The following is a 12345-nucleotide window of genomic DNA, read 5'->3' as shown; positions in this document are numbered from 1 at the left end:
TTTAGGTAAAGAAGTACTTGATGTTGCAAAAATTTATGATAAAAGCGATTTAAGGACTGGTAGATGGGATTGTAGTTTTGTGTTAAAAATACAAAGAGAAAAGATTATACATATACCAAGCATAACAAATGTGGAGGGGAACAGGGGTGGCATAACATACCGGAGGCAACCAAAACATTTTTGTTTTGTGGAAAGAATGGCATTTGATAATTAACTCTGATAAAAGAAAACATTATATTTCTGGGACAATGGAGCATGATACAAAAAATGGAATAGAAATGTTATACATGTAACAAAATTGGGGATTTATGTATGAAGTGTAAAAATAAAAAAAGTAAGAAAAAATAAAAAGAGAGAAGAAAATGAACAAAAGGTGAACTTTTAGAAGTTGAAATAGAAGAAAAAATAGACAAGAAAAATAATAAAGAGGACATAGAATGAGTAATAAAAAAGACATAAATATGAAGGTATTAAAATAAAACATCTACTGGAAAAAGGGTAAAAAAAACAACACAAAAAGAAAATTTAAAGGGATAAGTACAAAAGAAAAAAGAAAATGGATGAAAAACAATATATGCAGCTAATAATTGAAGTCTGGTATAATGGCTAAGTTGTATGACTCAGAGACAGAAGGTACAATGTTTGATTCTCACCTTTGGGAGGGAAATTGTATATGCTTAGAATGACCTCTTAAGAAAGCTAGCCCAGTAATTAGCCATGAGTTTATAAATCTATGAAACTAAGGAAAAAGGAAAATGAAATTTTAGAGTGCTTTCTTTAAATGTTCATAACATTAAGAATATAGTAAGCAGAATACAGATTTTGAAGTGGTGTAATACATGTGATGTAGATGTAATTATATTAGAAGGCACAAGATTTTTAACAAATGAAGGAAAAATACAAACAGAAACTATGGGGAGGAAAATTAATCTGGAACTTGGGAAATGAGAGATGTTCTGGAATAGCTGCATTGTATAGAAATACAGTAACAATATTAGATGCAACTTTAAGAAAAATGGGAAGATTAACCATTGTAGATTAAAAATGGAAAGAACAATTATATATAATTAGAACATTATCTGCTTATACTAATTGTACAGAAAGGAAAATCTTATTTCATCAGATTTTAGACTATGTAGTGGTAAATGTGAATATTATAATAACAGGATACTAACTGTAATTTAAGATGCAAGTGTAAAAGGAAAATAAATGGTGTAAAGAAAAGTGTTAAAGTTATAAGATGTGGCAAGTTAAAACTTTGGGTCAAAAATTCATGAACTTACTAAAGGGTATGTATAGAACTTAAATTCATTATTTTACAGTTTCAGAAGGTTTAGTTATAGGAGAAGGGGACATAGTTGAAACAGGATTTTCTGATTATCTTGTAATATGGCTAGAGATAAAGGAAAATATATAAAATAGACAAAGGAATTAAAAGGATAAATCAGGAAAGCATGGAATGATGAAGGAAATAGACTAATAATATAGTTATGGAAACATATTACTATGAGGATATTTTATAAAAACTGGTCTGAATGTTGGATAATATTTATGGAAAAAATATAAAAGAACATATAATAATGCATTGGAGAATTTAGAACATAATGATAAAAAGTACTTTGACAAATAAAAACAATTATATGAAATAAATCAAGAAAAATACAAGAATTGTTATATAAGCAAAGATATTTTTTACAAGTAAAAGATAAGTATCAAGTTACTTAAGCAGATTAGTAAAGGAAGATGGTAGTCCAATGAGAGACATAAAAATGTAAAAGGACAAATAGAAAGAACTAAGAAAAAGATTGTGAATAGTTTGTTCACATAAGTTAATATATAGGAGAAATGTTTAAAGAAAAAGAAAGATAGTAAAAACATGGAAAGTAGAAAAGCTAGCAGAAAAAGAGAAGAAAGACAAAAGTAGATTTCTTTAAATGAGCATAATAAAGTAGTAGAACAAGTAAATATAGATTTGGCAGCAGGATCAGATGGAATAGTGCATGAAATATAAAAAAAATGTGTGTGGAGTCTGCATGTCCTCCTCGCGGTCAAGTGGCGTTTGAAAGACATGCGTGAATGGGCATGCCTTCATTAAAGGTTGGGCATCGGGCTGGCACCTCGGCACCATAAAAATCTACTGCCAATCATTAGTGGACCAGAGTTCTGCTGTGGCGACCCCTAACCGGGAAAAGCCGAAAGAAGAACTAAGGGATTGGCAAAATTTTTTTTTTAAAGATTTTTAATGAATAGTTAAATGCAGGTTTTATGTATAAAGAATCACATAGTGAAATACTTAAATTCATATGGAAGAAGGAATATAAAATGCAATTAAATAACTGGAAACCACTTGTAGTGAATAGTAATGATCATATGATTTTTATGAAAATAATACAAAAGAGATTTGAAACTAAAATGGAAAATATTATGGAAGATATATATACAGTATAAAAGGGAAGGGTTTCAAGAATTATTAATGATATTTAGAGAAATTGTTGATGATATTATGAATAGAAAAGATGGAGACCTTAATAAGGCTTTTTGATACAACTAGATATGTAATCTTATGGGCAATAATGAAAGAGTATTATTAGTGAGAAAGTTAGGAAATTATGCATATCAGCATATAGTAATAATAAAGTAAAAATACTTGTAAATGACTGGTTAAGCCAAAAGGTACATATGAAGAGTGGTATAAGACAGGAATGTCCAAAAAGCTGTATACTCTTTGAATTAGTTATAAATGTGATAGTATGTGAAATAAATTGCAAAAGAAGGAGGTGGGGTATATAACACCTGAAGGGTTAAGAATGCCAGTTCTGTTAACATATGCAGATGTTATTATAATTGTAAACAAATGGATAAAAGAAGTTACAATTTGCTCAAACGACTGTCTAGAGGTGATAGGGATGGATTTAAAGAAAGAAAGAAGTAAAGGTTTATGTGATGTAATAAAGATAGTGGTATATATTTTACAATGAATAAAATTTCTGTGTTAGGTATAAATCTGGGAATGAATATGTAAGTAGATGTCAATGGGAGAAAAAACAATAGAAGAAGTAAAACAAATTGTCTTTTCTAGACAACATATGCATTATCATTCAGAAAAAAAGGCTTATATGATAAATTCAGTACTAATGTGAAAATGGTATATTTAGCATGGGTATTAATGTTGCCAATGGTATTTGAAAAGGAATTATTGCAGATATTTTTTCATGTATATTGGATTCTAGATTAAAGCCATTAAAAAGAGGAGTTTTGTATGTAAATAAAGAGGAAGGATGTTTAGAGTTAATTAACTCAGTGGTATATGCTGCATCATAAAAATTGTACATAGTGTTAAAGTGAGTAAATAAAACAGATGAGAAATTAGTAGTAAAAATGTATAAATATAAGCATGATAAATTTGGGGGTATGGTAAAAAAGAGTAAAAGAGAAAAAGAGTGCATAAATGAAGAAATAAAATGTTACCAAAAATATTGTTATGGAAAATAAAACTTGATGATTTAGAAAATTATAGGAAAGTATGGTATAAGAATGTAATAATAAAATATTACTGAGTAAAACCATGGGAAAATCTAACAGATGAAAAATTAAAGCTATAAAAATAAGAAGGAAATGGTGTAATCAGAAAGTAGAATGTCAAAATTTTGTGGAGACTGGTAATAGATACATTACCAGTAAAAGGAAATATGCATATTTAAAGAAAAACAGTATAGAATAATTTTGGTCTATATTAAATTGTTGAAAAGGCATTACAGTGAATGCCATTTCACCGACATGTAAAACTCAAAATGTTAAAACAGTGAAACCTCAGGTCAGTTATTTTTTCCTAGGGAAAAAAATCAGTAGACCAACAAAAGAAAACACACCAATTAAAACATTTTGAAGTGGGGGGGCTTCAACCCCGACAACCCCCAATAGCCCCCCTACACACCCCCTAACTAAATATACCAACTCTGAGATCACATTACAGTGGAGTAAAGGGCAATGTCATGGCTCAGGCCAAGCAATTTGTTTCCCTAAGGAAAAAAATGCTGACCTGAGCTTTCACTGTTTGAGCATTTCGGCTTTTACATGTCAGCAAAATGGCATTCACTGTAATGCCATTTAGACCATTTAATATAGACCCAAATAACTTACCTTATCAAGAAGAATGAACTATGAAACGTGTTCTTGAAATGTATAATGACATTAGGAAAACTATGTAAAGAAGATTTTTTCAAAGATATAAAAGAAGTGGATAAAATAAACATGGATATGATTAAGCATGGATAGTAGAAAAACAAAAGTAAAGAATATGCTAAAAGAATATATACAAGTTATTTTATGTAAAATGGTTTATATGGAATAAATGAATAATGAAATGATGTTTAATGGTTATGTTTAATGATTTTAACAATATTCAATAAAATCAGATGGTGGTTATGGAAAAAGGAGTAGGGTATAATAGGGATGAAAATTTAGTATGATTGTAAAGAAAATTATGAATATATACAAATGTATTTGTATATTTGTAAATATTTGTAAATATGTTGTAAATAAGAAGATTTTTTGTATCTAAATAAAGGACCCCTACTCATTAGAGATGGTATTTTTGAAAGTACTGGCTATAAATACTTGCTCACATCCTGTTCCTGGTGAATTAGTGGCTGGGAGGATGGTGCCCAGCATGGAGAGAGAGATGGAAGGAGCAGAGGTGAATGCCAGCTCATAGGGAGATGTGTGCAAAGATTCAGAGGTTATTTTTTTCAAGAAAACCTGTTTGTTAAATTGGAGAACATGGTGTGGGAAGAATGTGTATTTATAACCCTCCAGTCAGGAACATGGTGGGATAACATACTACAGAAGATGTTAAACCAGAGTGAACCAGAGAAAGGAGGAAATGTTTTCTGTGGAGAGATAATGGAGATAATTCAAGAAGAAGAGTTGGAGGTAATCCAAAAACGGGATGCTACAAAGAAAAAAAAGTATGCGGAGACAAGACAGTCAAAAGCAGCAATTAACAAAAAGAAAAAAGAGATGACAGCATAAAAAAGTTTGTGGCAAGGATACAAAGTAAAAAGAAAAATGACTTGAACAGATATGAGGTATGGGACACTATAATTTTACCATTAGGTGTGAAAGTTCAAGAGGTAAAAGCTTTTATTTTGATAAAGACAAATTTTTGACATTATTTTTGACACTGCTCATGGAATGGAAAACTTTTTTATGTGAGTATGAAAGAGGCAAAATAAAAATCCTTGGAACAGTTATTTAGTAAAAGCTTGTTTTACAAGAAATGGAAAAAAATGCATGTACATTTCAAACAGAAGTAGAAAGAGAGGCTTAGAAAAAACTTTTAAAAAGTATTTGTAAAGAAGTGATGGACATTTCAAAGGTTTGTGACTATAGGGGTTTGTTGACTGGGGGACGTGATTGCAATATTGTTTTTAAAATGGAAATGGAATAAATCATGCACATTCCAAGTGTTATACATGTTGGTAGTAATAGGAGTGTTGTGAAATATTGGGGGCATGCTTTTTTGTTTTTTTTTTGTGGGAAAGAAAGACATCTTGTGATTAATTGTGATAGAAAGGCTACCTTTAAGGGGAAAATAGGACATGATGCAATGAAATGTGAACTAGAATGTTATACTGTAAATAAACTGGTCATTTATGGATGGATTGTAAAAAAGTCCTTAATTTTAGTAAAAAAGGGGGTGGATATAGAACAAAATGAAAAAGAGCTGAAATTGAAATTGAAGAAAATTTAGAAAAAGAAAAAGATAAAAATAAAGGACAAGAAGATGTAGAGGAGCTACAGAAAGATTCAGAAATCAGTGATGAACATTATAGAAACTGTAGTGAAAGAAAAAAGAATACTATTGGAAAAACAGTAAAAGGGAAAATAAGTTTGACACATTCACTCCAATGGAGGTCAGGAAGTCTGCACTGTAACTTCCAATAGGCAGAGCCTAAGTCTTTTGACAGAATCAAATTATGTCCTCATATTTCAAACAAATGTTCATATCTCTGGAACCAAGGGGGTTAGGAAATAAGTATAAATGGCAAACTCTTCAGCACAAACTATTTTTGTAGTGGTAGTATTCTTAAGGTTCTTAAAAAGAATTTTATAAGTCACAGTAAACAGAGTAACTATTACATTTGTAATATTTTAAACAACTTACAATATCACAGCAACCACTCAAATTAAATACATACTGTCAGCATTATTTTATTCATCTACCTGAGAGCTTTCATAGGACACTAAGGAGTTCTGTCAGTGTTACTTGGTTCTTGAGATATTTAGAAAAATGTGAAACTCATATCTATATAACTTATTATCATAAAAACAACAGTTAACATCTATTTACCTGCAGTAGACATAGGTGAAATATTAATGCAGTTGATTTTGCCATTGTGTAAGCTTTAAGATGAAATATTTTAAAATCTTGTACATAGCATGGTTTTGGAATTATTGATGCAAATATGAACAAGCAATATTTTACACCTAGAGGCATCAGTAGGAGTTAACTGCAGATGCACCTGGAGGCATCACACGGATGTAATGAGTTAAAGGAATAAATTTAAAAGAAAAAAGAAAGGAAATGTATAATAGGTAATATAAATTGAAAAGGGCAAATGATTTCCTTTAAATTAAGGAAAAGAGAGAGTAATAAATGAAGAATTATTTTGGCAAATGTGAACAGTAGTAAAATATTATAAGAATGATATGGATTTTAGAATGGTATAATAAATGTGATTTAGATTTAACTGTATTAGAAGACATAATATTCTTAACATATGAAGAAAGGTTACAAACAGAAAAAAATATTAGATGGAACTATAATAGGGACTTTGGGAAATGAATGTTGTTCTGGAATAGCAGTAATATGTCGAAGAGCAGTGAAGATATTAGATGTAACACTGGTAATAAAAGGAAGATTGATTATTATTGATTTGAGATGGCAAGAAAAACTGTAAATAATTATAACTTTACAAGCTTATGTTACTGGTAAAGAAAGGGAGAACTCATTTCAACAGTTGTTGGATTATGTAGTACTGAGTATGAATGTTACAACAGCAGGGGATTTTAAGTGTGATTTAAGAGACAAAAAGAAAAAGAAAGGCAAAGATATAAGAAAAATGATATAATTTTGAAATGTGGTAAATTGGTTATTTGGAACAGAGAATTATGGAGGTATAAAAGAGGTATTCTTAAACTGGAAATTGATTAGTTTATAATATCTGAAGGAATAAATATAGCGGAAGGGGAAGCAGCTGTAACAGGATTTACTGATCATTTAGCAAAATGGATAGAGATGAAAATAAAGGACACATAAAATAGGGAAAAATAAATGAACAAAATGGAATGAAAACAGAAAAGAAGAAACAATACAATTATGGAGAGACCATGTTACTATGAAGGCATTTTATGTTAACTGGTCAGAATAGTGACATATATTTAAAAGTAAATATAAAAAAGTTTTTAAAATGGCAGAGAGAAACCAAACCAGAAAGATATGTAGAGATATATAAAAAGTGTTATCATAAAGAAAAAGAATTAAAGAAAATAAATTATGAAAAGCTCAAGAATTTGTTATAAAGAAATGAATTACAAGGAAAAAAGGAAGAAGTCTCAAAATATTTCAGTAAGATTGTGAAAGAAGACAGTAATATAATGAGAGAAATGAAAAATAAGAAAGGAGAGCTGGAAAGAAGGCAAACATAGATTATGGAAATTGTAGTTGATTATATGGAGGAAATGTTTAAAGAAAGAAGAAAGGATGTAATAAAATATGGAAAGTAAAAAAAATTAGATCAAGTAAATAGGGAAACAGAAAGCAATGACTATGAATTTATTTATTATTCATTTATTTCTCTTTTGTTGACCGGGTTAGTCCAGCTGAGCTGGTGGCCCATTTTCGGTGGAGACCCAAGGAGAAAAGCTCCACACAAATGATAAAATAACAATAATAAATTTACATCAGAAGTAATAAGAATATGAACACATAATTACATAGATTCATCCCATAATGGAAATTAACAAAGTATAAAATTCAGCAAAAAGTACAACTGAAAAAATAATAGAGGCAAAAACATGGAATAAAACTGTGGCTTTACAATAGGGCATACAGAATAAAAGAGAGTATCAGAGAAAAAAATAAGCCTCAAAGGATCTTTAATGACTAAACCAAGTTGGTAGACAGGAAGAAAAAATATGAAATAGAAGGGCTAAAGTATAGTGGTGCAGAGGGATGTTTATGACAATCAAGAGAATGAAGGAAGAGAAGGAAGGGGGTGGTAAAGTATAGTAGCTAAGAGAAAAAAAGAGATTTAAGTATAGTACTGCTCAGCGGCATTGTTAAGGTACCATAGTACTAATTTTTCTAAAGTTATATTAAAGTAAGGAGAGGAGAATTGTTGTAATCTGATGATTGGGGGAGGAAATGTTAGGTAGGTTGGTGACAGGTGCAGTAGGAAGAGTTAGCAAGGTAGTTTTTCAAATTCTCATTTGAAGTGGATTGAAGATTGGATAGAAAGTATATTAGTTGGGAGTTTATGCATGAGTTAGATAAAGTGCTTTGGCAGGTAAATATAGTTTCAGAAGCAGGCCCAGACAGAGTAGGATATGAAATGTATACAACTTACTGGAATGGCAAAAAGAATGTTTGTTACATGTTTTCAATATATGGTTAAATGAAGGTTTTTGTTATAATGAACTGCGTAGTAAAATATTAAAATGTATAGGGGAAAGGATGAAAAAGAAGATATAAAAAAATGAATACCAACACTACTAAATAATACAAATGTTAAGATTTTTATGAAGATAATTAAAAAATATTGAAAAGTAATATGCAAAATATAATGGAAGAAAGTTTATATGGTATGAAAGGAAAGGGATGCCAAGAATTGTTAATAATAATAAGAAAAAATGTGGATCATATTTTAAATAGAAGAGATGATGTAAAATGTATGGCAGGTGATATTAATAAATCTTTTGATTTGATACAACATACAAAGTTATGGGAATTAATAGAGGTATATAATTTTAGTGGTAAAACTAAAAAAGCTTGTACAACAGGGTATAGTAATAATAAGATAAGAATTCTAAGAGACAGTTGGTTAAGTAAAGAAATAGGGATGAGTTATGAAATAAGACAAGGTTGTTCTATGAGTGGTATATTATGGATATGACTGGTAATAAGTAAAGTGAATTGTAAAATAGAAAATGCAAAGTATGTAATACAAACAGGTACAAATATTCCAGTTCTGATGACATGTGCAGATGATATTATTATAATAAATAAAATAGTTTATGAGTGAAAAAAGCCATATTTTGTGTAGCAGATTGTTTAAAAGAAATAGCTATGTCATTAAATAAGGACAAAAAGTAAAGGTTTGGGAGATAGGATAAAGAGAGGGGGAATACAGTTTACAATGAAATAAATTTCAATATTGGGAATACATTTCGGTAATACAGCAGTAAGTGGAACACAGTGGGAAAAACTTTTAAAGGAACTGAAATTATTTGTTGTTTATTTAGAACATATAGATTATCTTATAAGAAAAAAACTAATTTGATAAATTCAGTATTAACTGGAAAGATAACATATTTATCAAGTGTGTTTATGATTCCAAGAATGGATGAAAAACTATTATAAGTTTTAAATTTATACAGGGATCTAGATTAAATCCAGTAAACAGAGAAGTATTATATATGAAAAAAATATAAAAGGGAACTGGAATTATTAAATCCATTGACATTTGCAATTTCATTAAATTTGTGTATAGCATTGAGATGGACAAATGAGAAAAAAGAGAAACTAGTAGTAGGAGTGTTTGAGTATAAGTATGAAAACTTTGGTGAGACAACCAAAAGAAATAAGAGAGACAAGAGAATATATTAATGAAGAAATAGAAAAGTATCAATAAAAAATAAAAAAAAACTCTAGAAGACTGATGAGATAGAAGAATATTGGAAAACTGGTATAAGAATATACTGGAACAATGTTATTGCACTAACCCATGGAAAAATGCACCAGAAAAAAAGATTAAAGCTGTAAAAGAAAAAAATAAGTGGCATAGTAATAAAGCAGAAAGTTAAGATTTAATAAAGAAATTACCAGTGAAAGCAAAGATGCCTTAGAAAAAAAAGGGGGTGAATATGATTGTATTGTGGTGAAGAAGAAACCACAGAACATGTTTTTCTAAAATGTAAAAAGGTGGAGAAATTATGGGGAAAATTATGTGAAGGATTTTTTTTGAGAATTAAAACATAGTAGTGACATAAATATGGATATGACAGAATATGGATATTAGAAACAAAGAATATAGTAATTGGAATGAGAGATTAAATGACATAATGTTTAATGGAAAATTGTTATCATTGACAATATTAAGAAATACCAGATGGTGATTATAGAAAAAAGAGTGGGTGTCTAGTTTGAAGAAAAATATATAAAGATGAAAAAATATAATGTATAAGGAGGAAATTATGTAAATAACTGAGGTCTTTTGTAAATGTCTAAATATGTATAGAGCTATGTAAAAATGTAAATATGTAAATAATGTCATGTAAATAGCATGTAAATAAAGAACTCTTACTGTTATTTTATAAGTGCTGTGGGATCTTTTACATTCACCTGAGCTACTACCAACTCAAACAGATGTGCCCTCAGTTTAACATCTCATCCAAAGGATGACACACTCATGAGTGCAGCACCTCGTTATGCTGCACTGCTGTGTCAAAATTCCATCTACTTGGTGTGGAAATAGAACCCACAAACTTCTGCACCAAGGGTGAATGTGATACCTGATACACCACTGACACTGCTATATTGAATAGGGCCTGAATGGAGAGATGATAAGTCATCAAGCAAAGGAGAGTAGTATTGCTGAAATTGAATTCCTCCTCAAGTCTTGGTGAGTACTTCATGAGGTAGACCCTGTTTTTCACAAAATCTCACCAAGACAACACTGATATACAGACTGTATTTATATAGCATATATCATGGACAGAAATAGGTCAAAAATTAAAAATAACAGCTGGGTGCACAAGATCTAGGATTAAATATTGTCCAATCCTGGTCAGAACACTGATGCCAGGACTGGAAAAAGGACAGCGTAGGATCCTCAAAATACAGAAACATTTGTACAATGGGGCTACGCTAACCCCAGGGCGAGGATGGCCTCCCTCTTGTAGAAGGAATAGCAGACCACAAAAATCACAAAAACTGACTGACCAAAGAAGAGCCATATAGATGACAGAGTAGACTATTGAGGATAAGAAAGAAATTATGTATTGTTATTATGCAAAAAGCCCAAAATTTCTGGACACAAGATATACAAAAAAATTAAGAGAGAAATTATTGAAAAGAAAAATGCTCCCACAAGAAAAACTGTCACAAGCTTCAAATAAAAATTTGTGTCCATTAATACAACAGACTTGTGTAAAACAGTACATAAACAGTATATGTGTGGGCAACAACACCTCGGGATGCATAATACTCCATAATACTCAACACCAGTGTTCCTCAGGGTTGTGTGTTAAGCCCTCTGCTGTTCACCATCCTCACCCATGAATGCTCTGCAAAATACAACACCAATCACATCATCAATATGCAGATGATACTCCAGTCATAGGCCTCATCAAAAGGGATGATGAAAGAGCTTACAGAGACAAGGTCTACTCATTGATTGACTGGTGTGCTAAGAACAACCTTGACCTGAATGTCAATAAAAGAAAACAGATTATTATAGACTTCAGGAAAAGGTCAACAACATACTCATTACTCATGATAAATGGTGAAAAGGTGGAAGGGTCAAATCTACAAAGTTTTTGGGGGTGCATATTTTGGAGGATCTCTCTTGGACTGTGAACACTGAAGATTTTGTCGAGAAAGCACACCTATGTCTCCACTTTCTCAGAAGTCTCAAAAAAGTAAAGCTCCCACCTACTGTTCTCATCACATTTTACAGATGAGCAGTTGAGAGCATTCTCACTAGTAGCTTCATAGTTTGGTTGGGAAGAGTACAATAAGAAAGAGGCTACAGAGAGTGGTGCCAGTTGCCGAAAAAATCATGGGCACAAACTTACCATCAATCCAGGATCTCTTTACAGCAAGAAGCATTAAGTATGCATTCAAAATAATTCATGACCCCTCTCACCCTGCACATGCCTGGTTTACACAACTGTCTTTGGGCAAGAGATATCGGAGTATCCACTGTAGGACCACCAGATACTTAAACAGCTTCTACCCAACAGTGTTGAGACATAAACTCTGATACCAGCCACCAATTATTTAGTCAGTAATCATTCATAATATGTTGCTCAGCTGAAAATGTGCAATATCTTTTTTTATTC

This window comes from Protopterus annectens, chromosome 6.part0 (genome assembly GCF_019279795.1).
Source record: "Protopterus annectens isolate FY-2018-M chromosome 6.part0, PAN1.0, whole genome shotgun sequence".
In the NCBI taxonomy this organism is placed as follows: Eukaryota; Metazoa; Chordata; order Ceratodontiformes; family Protopteridae; genus Protopterus; species Protopterus annectens.
The sequence above is the reverse complement of the archived record's forward strand: the minus strand, read 5'-3'. Positions refer to the sequence as shown.